Source organism: Canis lupus, unplaced genomic scaffold, assembly GCF_011100685.1.
Source record: "Canis lupus familiaris isolate Mischka breed German Shepherd unplaced genomic scaffold, alternate assembly UU_Cfam_GSD_1.0 chrUn_S55H214, whole genome shotgun sequence".
NCBI classification, from domain to species: domain Eukaryota; kingdom Metazoa; phylum Chordata; class Mammalia; order Carnivora; family Canidae; genus Canis; species Canis lupus.
The window spans coordinates 20,683-40,105 of record NW_023331499.1 but is presented as its reverse complement, the minus strand read 5'-3'; the positions used below and the strand labels follow the sequence as shown (position 1 = coordinate 40,105).

The following is a 19,423-nucleotide window of genomic DNA, read 5'->3' as shown; positions in this document are numbered from 1 at the left end:
CTTCAACTTTTTCCAAAAAAAAAAAAAATGCTCATATACACGCAATGTGTAGGCAATCTCAGAAAGTTCATGGGCTCTGAAGCCTTACAGAAGAATCCCTAGGGAAATATTTTTCAAACTTTAGTGTTACTAAGAATCACCTAGGGGATTATTAAAACATCAATAACCCTGCTCACTCTTCTGCCCCCATCAACAGAATAAATACTAATTCCAGAGGCTACATTTACTTAAAAACACCCCCAGGTTATTTTAAATGTGGGGGGCAGAGGACCATCTCTGAATGTAGTTTCAGTTGCCAGTTGGAGAACCCAAGGCTGCTCAGTTCAAAATCCCTCTATCTACCCAGAGCTAGTCAGGTAGAGATTAGAGGCAGCATTTCCAAACCCTGAGTGACAAAAACCCTTCCCTTGATTCTAATCGAGAGAAAGAAGTGAAGAAATAAGCAAAAGACCTTTGACTTCCAAACAGGCAAGCCCTGGATCAGATGACTAATAAGTTTGGGTTCCCATCTCCTCTCTCATTCTAATTAGAGAAAATGACTAGAGCCGTCAAGCCTTTGGCTCATGAGTACAGTATGATCAGACAATTACCTGATAGCATGCCTGATGTTAGAGTGAGTATCCACACTGTCCATGCTGTCTCTCTAAGGTCAGTAGCCAGCAGGAAGAAATCAAATGCCAGCTTCCACACGTTCATCCTTCCTGGAGAACAAGCTGGAGATGACATTTTAGTGATGCTACAGGAGTCATTCACAGGAATGGGTGGGCATCATGAAAAGAATAAAAGAGGCCAGTAACCTGAGAACAGAGTAACATGGAAAGGGGCACAATTAGAATCTTCTGTTCATGCCAAGGGCTCCCCTACCATCACTTGAACTGGCTTAGGAATTCCTCTTTAAGAAACTTCAGCATGAACCCAATACACAAGGGCAGTGTGACAGTAGAAAGAGCTTTGGAGTCAAAGTCAAAGCAAAACTCAAATTGCTGATCTGTCGCCTTTGGCTAGATAATTTGTGGCGGCTTTCTTAACCTCTCTGGAGGCAGAGCTGGGGCTGGACTTGGGTCCCTCAACTCTGACCTCAAAACTCAGCATTTCTTGGTAGCTGGACCCCTATGCCTCTTGAGTAGTAGATCTTACAGACATGTGGAAGAAACACATTTACCAAAAGAGAGACTCAACCAGGAAGACTGGTGAAGACTGAACCAAACCAGTCTATGCCAAGGTGGACCACAGTGCTGACCTGACCTTTCACTAACTTTTTTCCTCACTGTAACCACTAAAAAAATCACACCAAAGGGTGGAGATTTGACGTGCTCATGAGACATGCAGTGCATGATGAAGCATGTTCCACCCACTGTGCCTGCATGCCTCATTTCCTGTATCTCCCACCCCTACATACTTAGACATCACTCCTTTGCCACCTCAGGCTCTTTAGAAACATGCCTCAAATTGGGCTCCCTGTGAGGAGCCTGCTTCTCCCTCTGCCTATGTCTCTGCCTCTCTCTGCGCCTCTCATAAATAAATTTAAAAAAAAAAATCCTTGACCAGATTTTGGGATGCCTGGTGGCTCAGTGGTTAAGCTTCTGCCTTTGGCTCAGGTCGTGATCCTGGAGTCCTGGGATTGAGTCCCACATCGGGCTCCCTGCATGGAGCCTGCTTCTCCCTCTGCCTATATCTCTGCCTCCCTCTGTGTGTCTCTCTTGAATAAATAAAATCTTTAAAAAAAGAAACATGCCTCACCTTCTGTTCTGAGAGCCAGCCTGAAGGATCCTTTCCTTTGTTTTTCTCACATGTGCTTGAGCATAAGCCCCAAAGCCTTGCCTGGAACTCCCATTTGTCCTCTAGTAAATTTCTGCTCAAGGACCCCAGTCATTAATACTCCACTCAGTTTCCACAGTGTTAGAATGGGGATAATCCTACTTCAGAGGGTTGTTGTAAGGATTAAATTAAATACATAGTGATGATATTTTGCAAATATTCTTATAGAGGGTTGCTCAAAAGATATGGTGACTTTTTTTTTTAGATATGGTGACTTTTATTACTGTTGTTAAAGGTCAGCTTCTGAAATATCATACTATAGAGCGTATCAGGGTGGAGTAGAATCATTACTCTAGTGTTCAGCAAACTCCCCTCTGCCTTGTCTCCAACCCCCAGCCTCAATCAGATACAAGAAGAGCAAAGGGAGCCATTGATGACTGATTTATAATTGTCAGCATAAAACATAACACTTCTATCATGAGGCAATGACATCTGACTTGAAGTAAATCTAATAGTTCCCTCAATGGCCACTTCATAAGGCCAGTAATGACCCCTCAATCACCCTGAATCAGACAATTTGTTCTGAAGCCCAGCACATATCACCTGTATCAGTTCTCCTGGACCCAGGAGCCCTGTGCCCAATCCCAATGGTACTCCCTGATGTGCAGGAATGCTGGCTTCAGCCAAAACATAACTCTGTCCCCAGCCCATGGCAAAAAGGCCTGAGCAAGTCCAGATATCAGTGGAATTCTGCATCCTAAATTTTAGTCTCCCCTTCTTCCAACACCTTACATGTAAACCACACTGCTAGACCAGCCATCTCTCAGCTTCATCTCCCACAAATGTCGGTAATCATATCTGTCCTTCTTATCTCTTAGGACTATGATGATAATAAAACTGAAGAAACATGACAAAATTCTTCAAAGTGAAGCATTTTGAATAGTAAAAAGGCATATTACTGATCTAAGGTAGTAGAAAAATATTCAGTAGATCTCAGCAGAAGCAGAGACAAGACAGCTTTGATGTATATGTAAAAACTACGTAGAGTTTCCTATAAGAGCATCCAGGTCCTTTTATCTCTATCAGAATTTTAGAATAATGCCTGTTCTTTCAGTATGAACCTTGAATAGTAAGATTTCACTTTTGTTCTTGCCAAGCTTTTAACCATTGCATCTATAGGGGCCAAGAGCAGGCTACCCCCAAATGTGCTACTTTGGCCTATTGATGATTTTAAATAAATGTCACTTACGAGACAGCCATTGCAAAAATAACGCTCTGATCGCCCCTGCCTCTCAACCTGTCTTTAGACTCCAGAAAGCAAGAAATCAATCTCCCAAGTGAAAAGTTCCTTCCCTGTAATACGGGTAAAGAGAATCTTTGCTCTGTAAGAAATCTGAGCCAGGGAGACTATATAAACAACCCTTGTTACTTTTTTATTCTTTTATTTTCCCAGCCCAAATTCTGTTTAGAATTCCTTACCAATTGTAGCTCCCAAAGTACATTTCTCATTCCTGTCAATTCCTCATAGATTATTGTCTCTTTGTCGAAAAAAGTGTAAAAACCTCCTGAGCTGGTCATTTCTTGAAGTCTTAATTTCATTATTGTGCCTCTGTGTGCACTTTAGTTTGTTTTTTTGTTTGTTTGTTTGTTTTTGTTTTTCATCTGTCTCATGTCAATTTAATTCCCAAACCAACTGGAAGGAGCTTAGAAGAAACAAGGAAACTTCTTCCTCTCCTAGACATGTATCTGATGTAAGCAGAATCTACACTCTGCAGTGGCTGGCACATTCTGAGGAGTCTGGTTCCTCCTCACATTGCTCCTCCAAAGCTCTTCCAGGCTATCACTTTTGGCTGCTGCAGGGATGATGTCTGGCCAGTATGCCTTTGGAGACACAGATGCATCCTTCACACTTTCAAGAGGTATGCGACAATGATCAAGATACACATAAGAAAAGCCATAGTATTTGTATATAAATTTAAAGACATAAGGCAAAGTGCATTTTGGGGAGCCTGGCTCAGGATGTCTCTGATAGAGTTTACTAAATAAAAGACAATCTTTGTTTTGAAAACAAGTCAGGATAAAAAGAAGCTATGACATCCAAGATGAGATTTAAATGTGCAAATAAGGGCAATGATATCTTTAAGGGATGGCGTGGGGTTTTTTTTGTTTGTTTGTTTTTGTTTTCAGGGGGCATGAATTTTCAATTTCTCATTGGGCATGCAATATATCCTTAATCGTTCAAACCTGATGTCATATATTAAGGGATTTCCTCTCTACACGTGCTCTTGCAGTTCTTTTGCCTAACATGAACTGTGGCCACCTCAAAATTCCCCTTTTAAAGTTCTCACTACTACTATTCCTTGTTCAAATTAAGCACCACCCTTGTCAAAAAGCCTTCTTAACCATCCCTACCAGAAGGTTCCCACCTCATCTTTAGTCCTCTAGAAGTTCTCCCATGAGAAGACGTGCATCTTCTACTGCCTCATGTGAATTCGTTCATGACTTTTTATACCATGCTACTCACACCTCTCTATCAGTGCCTGGAACAACTTAGGTTCTCAGCGATATCTGTAGAATGAAAAGTTAATAAGATTATTTGCATAAAGCTGTTAGTGTTGTCCCTGGCACATAGTACTACTTAAATGTTAGCAATTATTCATATAAATAAGAAAACACTCCACGCATTTTTGTGCCCAAATCTATGGTTTCATGTCTAATTCTATTCTATTCATATCCTTTTTCTTTAAAAGATATGAATCTTCCTGAGTCTTTTAAAAAAGTTTTTATTTAAATTCCAGTTAGTTAACTTACAGTATAATATTGATTTCAAGTGTACAATATAGTGATTCATCACTTCTATACAATACCTGGTGCTCATCAGAACAAGTGCCTTCCTTAATCCCCATCACTTATTTAACCCATCTCCCACCCCACCCCCAAGTCAATATTTAATTATCTTTGATAGAAGGTATCAGCAAATTCCAAAAGAAGTATAATTTCTATTCTTAGATTATGCATTTTTCAGCTAAAGATTGCGTGTTTGCCAACACAAAGGTGATATAAAATAAACTACTACATCTTTCTTACTACAAATACCAGTACCTTATTTAAATAGTGGGTTTCAAACTTCAGGAATTTATGTAAACACATATGTATGTGAACAATAGGAAAATACCTAATCATGTGAAATAGAAGGCTTGCTTACTCCAAAGTCAAGGACATAGATCAATGTTTCATCTTTGTTCCCCCAAAACTTAACTTATAAGCTACGAGTGCAACACTCTCAAACTGAAAACACTAACATATTGTGTCTGACCTGGGTGGAGCTTCAGAGAAAGAACTATGTGTCATCAGAAAGCAGAAAGCATGTAGTCTCCCTACTTTTAAGATCGCTAGTAGGGGGATTCAAACTGGTCCCTCTTGCCTCACATCTTATGCTTTTCTCCTCTATAGCATCTCACTTTCCATGTCCAATGCATTTGCCTTCATAATTAGGATCAGAACCCTGATCAGGAAAAGAAAACTGTAAGTTTGTTAAAGAAAGCTAATTCTATTAAAATTTAAAAGGTCAGGTGAAGAAAATCGTATATAAATGATCACAGCTGATATCAAACGAAAATCAGATTTTTTTGTTGACTCATAAATGTATAAAGTAAGACTAGGTCTTAAAATTTTCCCATCAATTTATGCTCAGTGAATCACTCAAGAGTTGATTTTCAGGCTCTCTAAAGATGAAGAGGAGAGTGTGAGAACAATGCAATCACTACTGCAGCTCAGGAATGAAATCTGACAGGTATGTATTAGGAGCATTCCTTTTTCTCAAGGAGATAGAGCATCCATAACTGATGTGCCTTCTCCCAACCTCCTCTGAAATCCATTCACGATGAATAATTTTACAAACAGATCTCAACTGGCTCTGATTTCTATGTCCTATATTAAATGTATCAGGCAAGCATAGATTCTGGAGGCAGATCAAAAAAGTTACAAATTGTGCTCTGTCCCTGACACTCTCATAAGAGCCTGAACATCTGACTTATTCTTTCTGAACCTTAGTTTTCTGTTTGGTGTAATGGAAGCGATCATTCAATCCTCACAAGATTATTATGATATTTTTTTAAATGATGAATATAAGACATTTTACAACAACAACAAAAAATACCGGCCCTGGTTTTATTGTCAAGTTTGCATTGATACATCTCAGGTTTAAAAATACCTGAAGGAGAAGATGCGCATGTCAAATAACCAGATAGTCCTACAATTTGATAAACGCGATATTAATATCATCATAAGGACATATGTATGCAGATGATTGTCTATGAGCAATGTTGCCAGTGAGAAATAGAGAGTAAGAAACTGAAGCATTTTAAATCACATTCAGCATAAAAATGTGAGGAGACAATATTAATGCTTATACTATCTACCTAACAAGAATTTCATAGGCACTAATGAGCTAGTGCTGGTTAGCATTTTGAAACCCAGTGGAGGAAAGAATAATACACACAACACACCCCACAAGGCAGTGACTATAATCATATGAAGTTAGATCATGTATAAAATGAGCTGTGTAGAAGCAATATGTTCTTGCTCCTGACAAATTGTCTGTACTTAGGATCCTGAATGCCACAGCATTCCCTCATTTGGTCCAAATCTTGCTAAGGTCCCCATCAAGAAAGTCTGCCCTGTATGACAGGGCTACAAATGTCAATACCTGAATTTAAATAATGGCTCAAAATCTTCAAAATTCCTCTGAACTTTCTCTCATTCTTTCTCTCTTATACACACACACACACACACACACACACACACACACACACACACACAATAAAGAAAGGTTTAGTCATGTGCAAGGCAAAAGTTATGCCCCCAAATGGCTGCCCCAAGAGCATCAGCAACATGCACAGGAAGGAGGCAAGAAGAGGGAAAGTAGTCAATGAACCATAACCATTCAGGAAAAAAAAAAAAAAAACATTCAGAATTCCTGAAATGTTATATGGGCCGTCTATAATCACCCCACTTTAATTTAGCATAATCATTAGTCTTTTTATGGGTTTTAACTAAACTAAACTAAAGATCAGACAGTTTTAAAAGATGTGTGACACCTGGGCCTCTTTCTCTTTTTCTTTTCTTTTCTTTTCTTTTTTCTTTTCTTTTCTTTCTTCCCTCCCTCCCTTCTTTCTTTCTTTCTTTCTTTCTTTCTTTCTTTCTTTCTTCTTTCTTTTTTTTTCTTTCTTTCTTTCTTTCTTCTTTCTTTCTTTCTTTCTTTCTTTCTTTCTTTCTTTCTTTCTTTCTTTCTTTCTTCTGATTTTATTTATTTATTTGAGAGAGAGGGAGAAAGAGAGGGAGAACAGGGGGAGAGGGAGAGGGAGAAGCAGACTCCCCACTGAGTAGAAAGCTTGACTCTGGCTAGATCCCAGGATTCTGGGAACATGACGTGAGCTGAAGGCAGGCATTTAACTGACTGAGCCACCCAAGTGCCCCTGCCCCACTTCATTCTGAGGAAGAAAATTGAGGTGGCAAATCATGAATTTCTGATTTTTGTCTTCATATTTGGGGTTGATGAACTATTCCCTTTACTGATCTGAGAGAAAGAAAGGTATTGGAAATGACAGTGACACAAATATGTAGGGAACTTATCACAACAGTGTCCTTTCATGTGTATCAAGATCTATCATTCTGCCAATTAATTCTGATTAGCACTGACCTCACTTTACAGATGAAGAAATCTAAATTCAGATTATTGCCTCAACTTGCCAAAGGTACTTGACAAATAAAGAGGGCTAGAACTCAAATTTCCAGTCTTTTTCATTACATTAAGTTGCCTCCATCTGGGAGGTTTCCTCTGCTTCTATACTATCCAATTTACAAAAATAATTACTTTCTTCGTAATGCTGAAACAGATATATCTGGATAGACGAAATTGATTAGCTCTACTTTTGAGGACAGAGATCGAAAGAGAAGGTTATGGGGTAGGTGTGTGTGAGGGTTAAAATAAAAAACAAAGGACTTCAGGCAAGAGAGAAAGGTCACTAGTTAGCAGACTTTGAGTGCTCAAGCATCAGTCACTACCCTTATTACTGACAACAATAAGTAACCCTAGTAGACCTACTGCATGTCGCCATCCAAAATTTGACCCACGCTGTCCCTATATAATTTGTAAGCACAATTACATGACCATGCTGGCAAACACCCCCGCATGCACACACACACACACACCACACACACACACACACACACACTACAGTTTAGTAATTACTTAAGTGAACAAGTATCTGGTTTGCCAAGGATGCATCTTCCCCTCTCTCATTCTCTTTCAAGATTAGGTGAGGGATAATTTACAGCTTGGAAAACAGCATGCATTTCTAGTCCAAAGTCTTTTGCTTCACAGCACCTACGTATTTGATGTGTCCAAAACTTCCCTTTACAGTCAGAAATTGTGAGCTAAACTATTCGAAGAAGTGGAAAAGTTCTAAAAATTTCAAACTTAAATGGAGTGAATAATTTAGCAGTGATGATATTAAAGATGTGATTATTAAAGTAGGGAGTAAGAGCAAAGATCTCCAGGAGCTCCATGGAAATAACCTCCGCTTCAATGGTTTAAGTAAATGTGTGTGAGAACAACATATGGACCAGCATCTGTATCCTCAAGGGTAGATATTAGAGCATTCTGGATGCTCTCAGGACAGGGCTAGGAATATTAACTCTTGTTATTGTGATTTGCATCAATATATTCTAAACCTATATTCATTCCTATTGAACAGATTTCACCTTAAAATACTAAAATTTCTATTTCAAAAGCTCAGTATGAGCATAACTATGGTGGGAAGGTTTCTAGCAATAATATTACAAATGAAGTCATGGTAGAAGGCGCTAACCTGAATAATCTGCGCGTATTTCAAAGAATAAACTCTCAATTTCCTGATTGAATCTACCACTCATTTATGTTTATTTTTTGCCTGCCCTTGTCATAATGTTCTCAATGTCTGCTTTACGGTAGCCTAGAGAACTTTCATGCACTTTTTGAATGGTTTTAATCATAACCACCAAAGCTGTTGTTTCACCAGTCTGCCAAAGAGAGTTTCCAGGTTCACTTTAAACTGACAGCTGAAGAACTGCAGATATATTCCCCAAATTCTAAAACTTCCTCTGGCATGGCCCAAAATCACTGATGTTCACCTCTACAAGCCACTCTGTGGGCAGCAAAACCCCACCACACCTACTGTCCTCCGTGTCAGCCTCCTGTAATCTAGCAATCTCTTCACCTCATGAGGGAGGGTCAAGCCTTTATTTGTGTTCTTCACTGGAGGAGGTCAAATACTGGAGGACAACAAGGGGTTGCTGTCACTGGGGTATTGATGTTTCTAGGAATGGATCACACTGGAAAGCACACACGCCCTCAAAAGGCTGAACGGGCAACGGGCTCTCTCTGTAACTTGCATCTCCAGTGCCCAGAGAGAGGGACTACACCCAAAAGACAATGACCATCCCACTGCAGTTCTCATCCACGTTAAGTTACTTTACTAATATGTCATCTTGGACTTACTCAAGCCATCAGTAAGTCTGCAAAGTCTGCAGCCCGGAAAGGGGAACTCATTCCACCGAGTATCAGGCGGCCCTACAAGTTAACCCTCTCATCCCCGCATTCCAGATACTTCCTTACAAACCCCCTCTTTACCTGCTCTTCAACCCCACAGACCATTGTGACAGGGGGGTAGGATTTACCTGCTAATTTGGAAGTTTCTTTCATGGTTGGGGCTTGGAGAAGATAGATGTCCCGGAGGGATGGAAGCATTCTGGAGGTGACACTGTTCCTGGGAAGTAAGTTGGGCAGTGGCTTCGCTTCGCGCAGTTCCGAGTAAGAAGCTTCAAACACCCCTGTCCACCTGCCTCTCCAACACACTTTAGCGCTTACCCTCCTCACCCCTCACCTCTTTCATCACCCCCCGTCCTGCCCCTTCTCCACTCGTGACACCGTGGCTGCCAGCCAAGTGGAGCGTCCTTTGTGTGCGGAGTTCCCGGTCCCCTCCAACGTGCTGATCCTCAGCTCAGCTCCTCCAGCCCCGAAGCTTTGTGTCTCTCTTGCGGAGGAGTCCCGGGGTCCCGCTGCTTAAAGTCTCTCCGGGGCTTCCACTTCTGCGGGCCTCCGGTTCCCCGCTCGGCGCCAGAGGCGCCCCCGAAGGGGAGGGGGTGCAGCAGCCCGGCGGGGTCCGGGGGCCCGCGGGGTGTGGAGGGGGCCGCCGCCGAGCGCCCGGGACGCGGAGGACCCGTCGGCCCCCTGGGGAGCCCTCCCGCCCCGAGGAGCGCGCTCAGCCCCCGGGGGAGCCCCCCGCCCCGAGGAGCGCGCTCAGCCCCTGGGGGGCCCCCCCGCCCCGAGGAGCGCGCTCAGCCCCCGGGGAGCCTCCCCCCGCCCCGAGGACCGCGCTCAGCCCCTAGGGAGCCCCCCGCCCCGAGGAGCGCGCTCAGCCCCTGGGGAGCCCCCCCCCGCCCCGAAGACCGCGCTCAGCCCCCGGGGAGCCGCCCCCCCCCGCCCCGAGGAGCGCGCTCAGCCCCGGGGAGCCCCGCGCCCGCTTTCCCTTCGGGAGCATGGAGCGCGGGCGGCTGGGGCGGGCGTCAGGACCCCAACTCGGTCCAAGTTGGGGCGCGAGGGGCGCGGGCGGAGGCGGGGGCGCGCGGGGCCAGGCGCAGCCACGGGGGCTGCGGCGGGTCTCTGGACCCCGGGCCGCTGCATGCAGAGCCCCCGCGGGGGGGGAGTGCCGGGCTCCCGGGTCCCCGGGGCTCGGCTGCCTGCCGGGAAGGGCTGTGAGCGCGGGGACCCCTCCCGCTCCTGCTGTACCTCTCGCTTTGTTCCCCTCAGTCCACTGCCTGGATCTCCTTGCAGCCCAGGGCTCTTGCCAGCGTCTTTGGGAGGAAGGGACCTGCAAGCGATTCCTCCCCCTTCCTCTAGTCTCCGTGAATTGGCACTTTTGATCTAAGCTAGAGCGCCAGCCGCGCGTCTGGGCTCTGAGGGACGCGGTAAGGGCAGCCGAGGGAAGGGTGTGAGGTTCTGTGTAAGATCCCAGATAGACCCATCTTAGTAGAACATAGTTCTATCTTTGTGGACCTTTTATCGAGCGTAAATAGAAATATATTCTATCTATCTAAGATCGATCTATCATCTACCTCTGCAATGATGATGATGGTATGTGTATTTAGACGTTTCTCCCAGCAGTGGCCATGCTTTGCTCCCTTTCCCGGATCTTCTGTAACTTTCATTCTCAAGCCAGTTTTTTGTTTGTTTGTTTTTTGTTTTGTTTTGTTTTGTTTTGTTTGTTTGTTTGTTTGCTTTTTTTTTTTTTTTTTTTTTGGCATAACTCGTTTGAAAGAGCACTTTGCTACTAGCCATGTGCTAAGTGTTTTGTGGACATATCCTTTCACAACTTCCAGAACAAGACAAAGTCCGGGGGTGAAACAAAAAAAGGAGCTCAAACTGTGGGCGTGGGACCATTTTGGTTTTTGCTCACTGTTACACATCTCATGGTTTAGCACAAAATTCAAGATTTCATAGGTAATCAGTAATATACTAGAGGCGTGTGTTGAGTGCATCTATTAAAACTGTTGTATAAATTCACTGTTTCCTTGTCAGTCCTTACCCTTCTGGAAGGAGACTGGCCTTCTGAAATCTTAGGATGAACTTCCACACAACTTTCAGCCTTCTATTTGTGTTTAAGTCGGCCACAAATTTGCTGTGAGTTCTCAGGGAATCCACCGTGCTTGACTACCTAAACTTGAAAATGGAAGGGTTGCAAATGAAGAGCATTCTACAAAACAACTAGTACAGTTTTTAAAAATGTCAACATTGTGAAGGACAAAGAAACTGAAAAACTGTTCCCAGTTTTAGGAAATTTAGGAGATAAGAAAACAAATGGTGTGTGTGATCCTGGATTGATTCCCAGACCAGGAAAAGGACACGACTGAATAAATGAACAAGATTTGAATAAGGTCTATAAATCAGTTGACAGTATTATATCAGATTTAATTTCCCAATTTTGAAATTGTACTGTGGTTGTAGAAGATGATTGTATTTGTGGAAACTGAATAAAAGGTATATATGAATTTCATTTTTGGCAAATTTTGTAGTCTGGTACTATTTTCAAGTGAAATGAAAGAGAAATTGCATGAAAAAAATATAATGAAAGGATTGGATTAAATGACCTTTAAGACTTCTCTGAGCCTAGACTTCTTCACTGTATTATAATATCTTCCAAGCCACCTCTCTGTGCAGTTGTTATAAAGTTCAAATGGAGATTTTAGGAAGGAAAAAATGGACTTGGAAATTGCAAAATATTTCTTAAATTCCAAAACTTTTCACATAGTTTGTTATTTCTTATTTTTATTTTTTTTATTTTTATTTTTATTTTATTTTTTTTTTGTTATTTCTTATTTTTAGAAGGGTGAAATGCCTTCAGATGTCTTCACAGCCCTTACAAAACTAATAACACTCCTGTAAGCACATGTAGGCACCCAATGTTTAATAAATGAATGCCAGAAATATAATGGCTATAATGATAAGAGTAAAGTTCTTCTAAAGAATTCACTATATACTAAAGAACTATATATTCTTCTAAATATATATTTTGTTTGCCTTGTGGTAACTTCATTGAGAAGTAAAATTTCTAGACCCATGAAGGAATCACCTTAAAGATAACAGAGTAATTGTTCCTCATTAATAATTAAACCCTTTGTGACTTGACTTCTGTAGGATGCGTTTTGGAAGAATCTGCTGAGTTACTCTTTAGACCAATCTAACATGAGCAGATGCAAACAAAGCAGCCAGCGCAGCCATTAAATTTCAGTGTTTCCATGAACAAGAGAGTGCCCTAAATAAGATTAGTTCAGTCCTTAAAGGAGCCTGGAATATTCTTCCAAAAAAATATCTCTACTATTCACGAATAAGGGCTTATCCTTGGAAAACAGACCTGTACCCTGAAAGTAAAACAAAGTATCTGCCAGTTGTGGTTTTACATAGGAGAAAAGGACCTGCTATTCTCCTCCATCCCTGAGCCCCACTTGCTATTTGTTAAAACCCAGCAAACCTGTTTCTCTCTCTCATCTCTCTTCTCTCATAATGATTTTCAAAATTTGCAGATGCATTTGTTTAAAGTCTTGTCGAAAAGCCTTCCTACCTTCTTTCTAGCCATGATAAATGTGTGGAAATTATTTCGTAGCTGGGAAACAGGATTAAAACGTCAAAGTACAAGTAGGTCACTATACAAATGTGGAACTGGGCAAAGCAAAGGAAAAAAGGAAAAAGAATAAATTGGAAGGGTAAGGACTAATGTTGTTTTGAAATAATGTTTTTAATATTCTAGTCCTAGATTATTGATTATCTGCCTAATGTAAAAACAAGAATGAATACTCACACTAAATAGTTCCCAGAGAAATTTGGTAAAGATTCAAATGCCTTGATTTGTTTTTGTTTTTGTTTACCTCAATATAAATGTTGCTTTCCCCAGCCTCCCAAATACACTTTGATTGATCATTCACTTAAAGAGGTGGTCGGAAAGATTCATTATAGGAGTTTAGTGAGGATGGGCAATTTTTAAGAGTGTATTTAAAAATAAAACTGTATTTTGCAGAACACTTGTAGATTTACAGAAGAATTATGAGGATACTCAAAGACTGGGCATTCCTCATTGAGAGTGGCAAACTAAGGAGACCCAGGACTGTTGCCATCTTGCATCAGCTGAACATTCAACAACTCAATGTGGAGTTTCACCCACAAAGAAGCTGACCATCGTCCCCCATCTCCAAGACCAGACCTGTGGGTCAGATATTTTGCCCATAGGGAGAGACAGGCCAAAAACAGAGCTCTAATCTCATCTCCGACCCCCAAGGAACTGATTTCAATTGTAATGAAGTACAGAGAAGCTCAAGCCTCAGGACACTCCGAAAAGCAGTAAAAGTTATGGTGAAAGGTAACTGACAGGAGATCTATGGATTCATTGGTTATAAAGGCTACCCGGGAGGTTGCCCTCATTTCAGTGGAGAGAAATGAGGACAGTGACAGCTGGAAAGAATCCTCTTGAGTCAGACAAATAGCCAGGACCTCAAGAACTGTCCCTTGAAAGGAGTCTAAATTTGATTGAATTCCTCTGTAAAGGAATTTATGTCTTAAGGCATTGTTTGAAAACAACAAAGCAATTAGTTAGCAATTAATGGAGCTAACAGCTGAGTGTGATCAGGAAAAGAAACAGAGTTCTACTATAATCACTGTCACCCTAGGGTAACTGTGGACATATTCAAGTCTATGTCCCCTGAAGACCAAAATCAGAGGCCTTCACACTGGGTGTGTGATGGGGTGCTGAGGTTGGGGAAAGGATAGGCTTCACTAAAATAATCCAGACTGAATCAGTAAACAACAAACAAACAACAACAACAACAACAAAACCACAAGAAAATAATACTAAGCCCCGGGAAGAGAAAGAAAGTGCCTAGAATTGCTATAATATATAATTTGAAATGTCACAGTCACAGGAATATACACACACAGAGACACAAACACTGGAGACAGATACTGGAAAAGTGTGACCCATACACCAGAAAAAAAAAAAAAAAGATTATGGAAAGTGCCTGTGAGAACATTCAGGTGTCAGATTTATTTTAATTGAAGTATAATTAATATAATATTGTATTAGTTTTCAGGTGTATAACATATTGATTCAAGAATTCTATGCATTACCCAGTGCTCATCACAATAAATATAGTCACCATCTGTCACCAAACAATGCTATCACCGTATTATTGACTACATTTCCCTATGTTGTACTTCTCATCTCCAGTACGTATATATTATATACTACATCTTCTTTATCCATTCATCAGTTGATGGATTTGGGCCCTTTTCATAGTTTTGGTGATTATTGATAATGTTGCTATAAACACTGGGGTGCATGTGCCCCTTTGAATCTGTACTTTCGTATCCTTTGGATACATTAGCCTTGAAAAGAATCATCCTCAACCAACCTCTACAGTTCTCTAACATACTGGTCCAAATTAAGAAGAATATGTATCAAATTCACAAAGCCAACTCTGTAAGGCATAACAGAAAGAACTAATGGAAAGTGAATTAATTATAAATGTTTGTTATAATTTCTTTGGGCTCACCAGCCAGAAAAAGGGCATCAAGAGAAGTAGACATCTTTCCAAATAGTGGAAAGTGGAATAGTGGAATCCCATGTCAGGAGAAGTTTTAAAGAGCTTATCCAAAGATGAATGAGGTTAATTGAAGCCAATTCAGTAGATTTGGGGGTCTACTGTTCCAACAGAATATATTTGTAAACATTGAATAGTGGCCATTGCAGTGGCAGAGAAATTGAGAAGTCTCTTTCTCACAGTAGCTTTTGAGTTGATATAGTCTACAACCGGGGAACAGTCAATGCTAATTAAGTTCAAAATTATTTTTTATTTTTTTAAGTTTTAAATTTTTTGTTAGACTTGTATTAGATATTCTGATTTCTGATTAGAGATTGCTTTGGGACTTAAAAGTGAGTTTTCTCTTACTAAAAAGCGAACATAAAAGTCTGAACCTGGAAGATTTTTAAAATTTAAATTCAATTAATTTAACATATAATGTATTATTGGTTTTCAGAGGTAGAGATCAGTGATTCATCAGTCTCATATAATACCCAGAGCTCACTACATCATGTGCCCTCCTTAATGCCCATCACCTACTTATCACATCCTCCGACCTCCCTCCCCTCCAGCGACCCTCAGTTTGTTCCTGTGATTAAGAGTCTCTTATGGTCTGTCTTCCTCCCTGGTTTTGTCTTGTTTTATTTTTCCTCTCTCTTGCCCTATGATCCTGTTTTGCTTCTACATTCCACATATGAGTGAGATCATATGATAATTATTTTTCTCTGATTGACTTATTTTGCTTAGCATAACATGGAGGATTTTACTCAGGGCCAGAAAAAGATCTGCTCCTAAATATGTAAAGAACAATGAGAGATAAAATAAGATTGTGTTTTGATTATGTCATGACGTCATGCTTATCAATATACTAGTTTCACACATGTTGCATCTTAAACAATTTGCTTCAAATTCAGGATGTTTAATGAGCCAGAGCTGAGCTAATAGAAAGTCTGCTCATGGACAAATGCCAGATTTTAAAGGCGGCATCAGCAGTGAGTTTAATTTTTAAACTTTTGTAATGATATGGAGTAATTTTGCAATGGCAATTCAGCATAATGAATGAAGATTTTCTGCTTTTCGGTCTAGGCCTTTTTCAAAGTCCTAAGTCTGCTCTACATTAGTTGTGTTATATGGAATGTATTACACATTTCATAGGACCGTGTAAATGAAGACTGACTGGTATGGGTGATTTTTAACATTGATGGGAGTGCAGTTCTACAGAATTATCTAAGGGGAAATACTATCTGAATGAAATATGAATTTCTGTTTCTATCCATTTATTTCCAAGGTGACCTTTGGCAGTTGTTATTTTCTCTTAACCTCATTGTCTTGCACCTAAAGTGACTGCCCTACAATCCTACAGAATGTGTGTAGACTCAGAAATATTAATATTTAATATCATTGAAGATTTTCAAATACTCTGGAAACACAGGATACAATAACTGGTTTTATTTTATTAATTTTATTTATAAAGATTTATTCATTTATTTGACAGAGAGGAGACTGTGTGGTGGGAAGGAGAGAAGCAGAAGGAGAGGGAGAGAGAGAATCCTCAAGCAGACTCCCTGTTAAGCATGGAGTCCGCCACGGGGCTTGATCCTAGGATCCTAAGATTATCACCTGAGCTGAAGCCAGGAGTTGGATGCTTAACTGACTGAGCCACCCAGACAATCCACAATGGTAACTTTAAAAGATATTCTAAAACAATGTACTATGAACCCTGACTGAAAAAATTCCATGGTGCTGTCAATGATGGGAGGGAATTCTAAAAGTTATCAGTCATACCTACTCCCCCTTCTCACCTCATCTCTATTTTTAACCAGATGCTATTATTCAATCCCTGGATATCACAGATGCAGATATGCATTAAAAAACCAAAGATGGGATCCCTGGGTGGGTGCAGCGGTTTGGCGCCTGCCTTTGGCCCAGGGCGCGATCCTGGAGACCCGGGATCGAATCCCACGTCGGGCTCCCGGTGCATGGAGCCTGCTTCTCCTTCTGCCTATGTCTCTGCCTCTCTCTCTCTCTCTCTCTCTCTGTGACTATCATAAATAAAAAAAAAAAAAAAAAAAAAAAAAAAAACCAAAGATGCCAAACCCAGATTCTCAAAAATCTATTTCATTTGTTTAAAGATTTTAGTTATTTATTTGAGAGAGAGAGAGAAGAAAGAAGAGAGAGAGAAAGAGAAAGAGAAAGAGAGAGCATGAGCAGGGGAGGAGCAGAGGGAAATGGATAGGCACAAGCAGAGTCCCAACATGGGGCTCAATTCTAGGACCCTGGGATCGTGACCTGAGCCAAAGTCAGATGCTTAACTGACTGAGTGACCCAAATGTCCCCCAAATCTATTTCATTTTTAAAAAGAAGCGTTCAAAAAACAAAAACTATTTTATTATATTATTATTATATATATACTATTTATTAGATTTATTTATTATTTATATATTATTTACAAAACTGGCAAGAGAGTGGGGAAAGTGGGGAGATGTTGGTCAAAGGATACAAACTTTCAGTTATAAGATGAATAAATTCTGGGGATCTAATGTTCTGCAAGGTGATTATAGTTAATTATATTATACTGGAAATTTGTTACATGAGTAGATCTCAAGTGTTCTCACCACACTCAAAGGAAATGGTGACGGTGTGACGTGATGAATGTGTTAACTAGCTTGATTATGGTGCAAATTCTGGAATGTATTTGTAAATTATATCTTCATATTGTACAACTTTAAAAAATCACATTGTATAACCTAAATATGTATCATTATTTGTCAATCATACCTCAAAAAAGTTGGAGAACAGGCAACAATAATATTTTTAAAAAGAGAATAATGGGAAAGAGTAAGCCACAAGGAAGAGTTTTTTAGGAAATAGATATAACTGTAAAGATCCTAAGAGTCCAGCCTTCTGAAGGAGGCTACAGAAGGAGAAAGGAGAACAGCATGGAGAGAACAGTATCTCAAAATTATTTTCACTAGGTTAGACTCGGTCATACAAATAGTTCCCCAAACTAACTTCTATTCAGAAAATACCATTTTCATTTACCCTTTCAATTTCCAATAATACTGCCCAGATACATTGTTTCTAGGATGTAACTACTATCTGGTACCCAGAATTTTAGATATAAACTATATATTAAATATCATCTATTTAAGTGATTTCAAGTCAGGTTGCACATTTAAGTCACTTGCATATTGTTAGAATATCTATATGTGGGCTCTGCTCTCCAGAAATTCAGATTTAATTGATCTGAGGTGGGACCTGGACACTGAAACCATGGTTTAAAACCAATGAATTTCATTATATTGCACATTATGAAACTTAATATCTATTACAAATAAAGGAAGTCTAATTCAGAAAGGTCAAGTGACTTGCCCAAGAGTCACAGATAAATCTAATTGTTATAAATCTCTACTCTGAGGCCAACTCTATCCTCCCTCCCCCTTCCTCCCTCCCTCCTTGCTCTTCTTTCCTTTCCCTTCTTCCTTCCTTCCTTCCTTCCTTCCTTCCTTCTTCCTTCCTTCTCCTTCCTTCCTCCTTCTTTTCTTTCTTCTTTTTTCTTTCTTTCTTTTTCTTTTTCTTTCTTTCTTTCTTCTTTCTTCTTTTTTTTCTTTCTTTTCATCAAGTACAAACATCCTCACTCGTGTTTCGTGAATGCTCTCTGGTAAGATGCACACAAGACTTGCCCTGAGAATAATAATACATGTTCTGAAGGTGATGTTTGATTTTCATTAGCCCACCCTGATGGCCTACATTGGAGGGACACTTTTCCTGACAGAACAACTCGATTTTAGAGTCCAGAGACATACTCACTTACCCAGAATTGATAGCAAGCTGGAAGTAATTCCAGAGTACAATAGAAAATTTTTTGTAACAAGAACTCTGTACTGGAGGGTTTTTTTTTTTTTTTGAGGTTGTGAGAATTAAAGGGCATGAGCCACATAAGGCATTTAACAAAACTCTTGGGTCATATTTTACTTTGATCGGTCATGAAAATCACTGTCATCATCACCTTTGATTAGGCCTAAGTTGGTAACAGTGCAGATGTACAATGAATGAGTAAGGAAGGAAGTCACATCTTATATCTTAGTGACCCTAATATCATTGTATATGCATAGTTTTATTTCATTCTATATACTAGGTATTATTATCCCTAGCGCATAAATGAGAAAAATGAACCTCAGAAAGACTAACTTACTCAGCATCAATAACTGATAAGTGATGGAGCTTGGTGTAGAGTCCTGGTCTACCACGTATGATTTATAACCATAGAAGAGTTCCTCAGTTTGCCACAATATTTTTGCAAAAGGGGTAAATTAAATGCATAGGTAACTGACCATTGATTTCAAATGAGGATTTGTTATTGCAAACCTAACAGTTTAAAGTTACATAAAAGAGGCAAACATGATGATCTTCCATAAAATGAATATTTCTGATACTCCTTCCTAAGTGGTCACAAAATATGTTATGAACCCTCTGTGGAAACCAAAATGGTTCATGA

The 19,423-nt window shown here is 40.2% G+C and overlaps 1 long non-coding RNA gene across 1 annotated transcript; it reads right to left on the bottom strand.

Moving 5' to 3' along the window:
- Nucleotides 1–600: 600 nt before the first annotated feature.
- LOC119879289 lies at nucleotides 601–9,994 on the bottom strand. The gene is made up of 4 exons (XR_005387430.1): nucleotides 9,684–9,994; nucleotides 9,478–9,566; nucleotides 4,185–4,326; nucleotides 601–797 (listed from the first exon to the last, which is right to left on the bottom strand). It is a non-coding gene; the product is annotated as an uncharacterized LOC119879289 (long non-coding RNA).
- Between the last annotated feature and the right edge of the window lie 9,429 nt (nucleotides 9,995–19,423).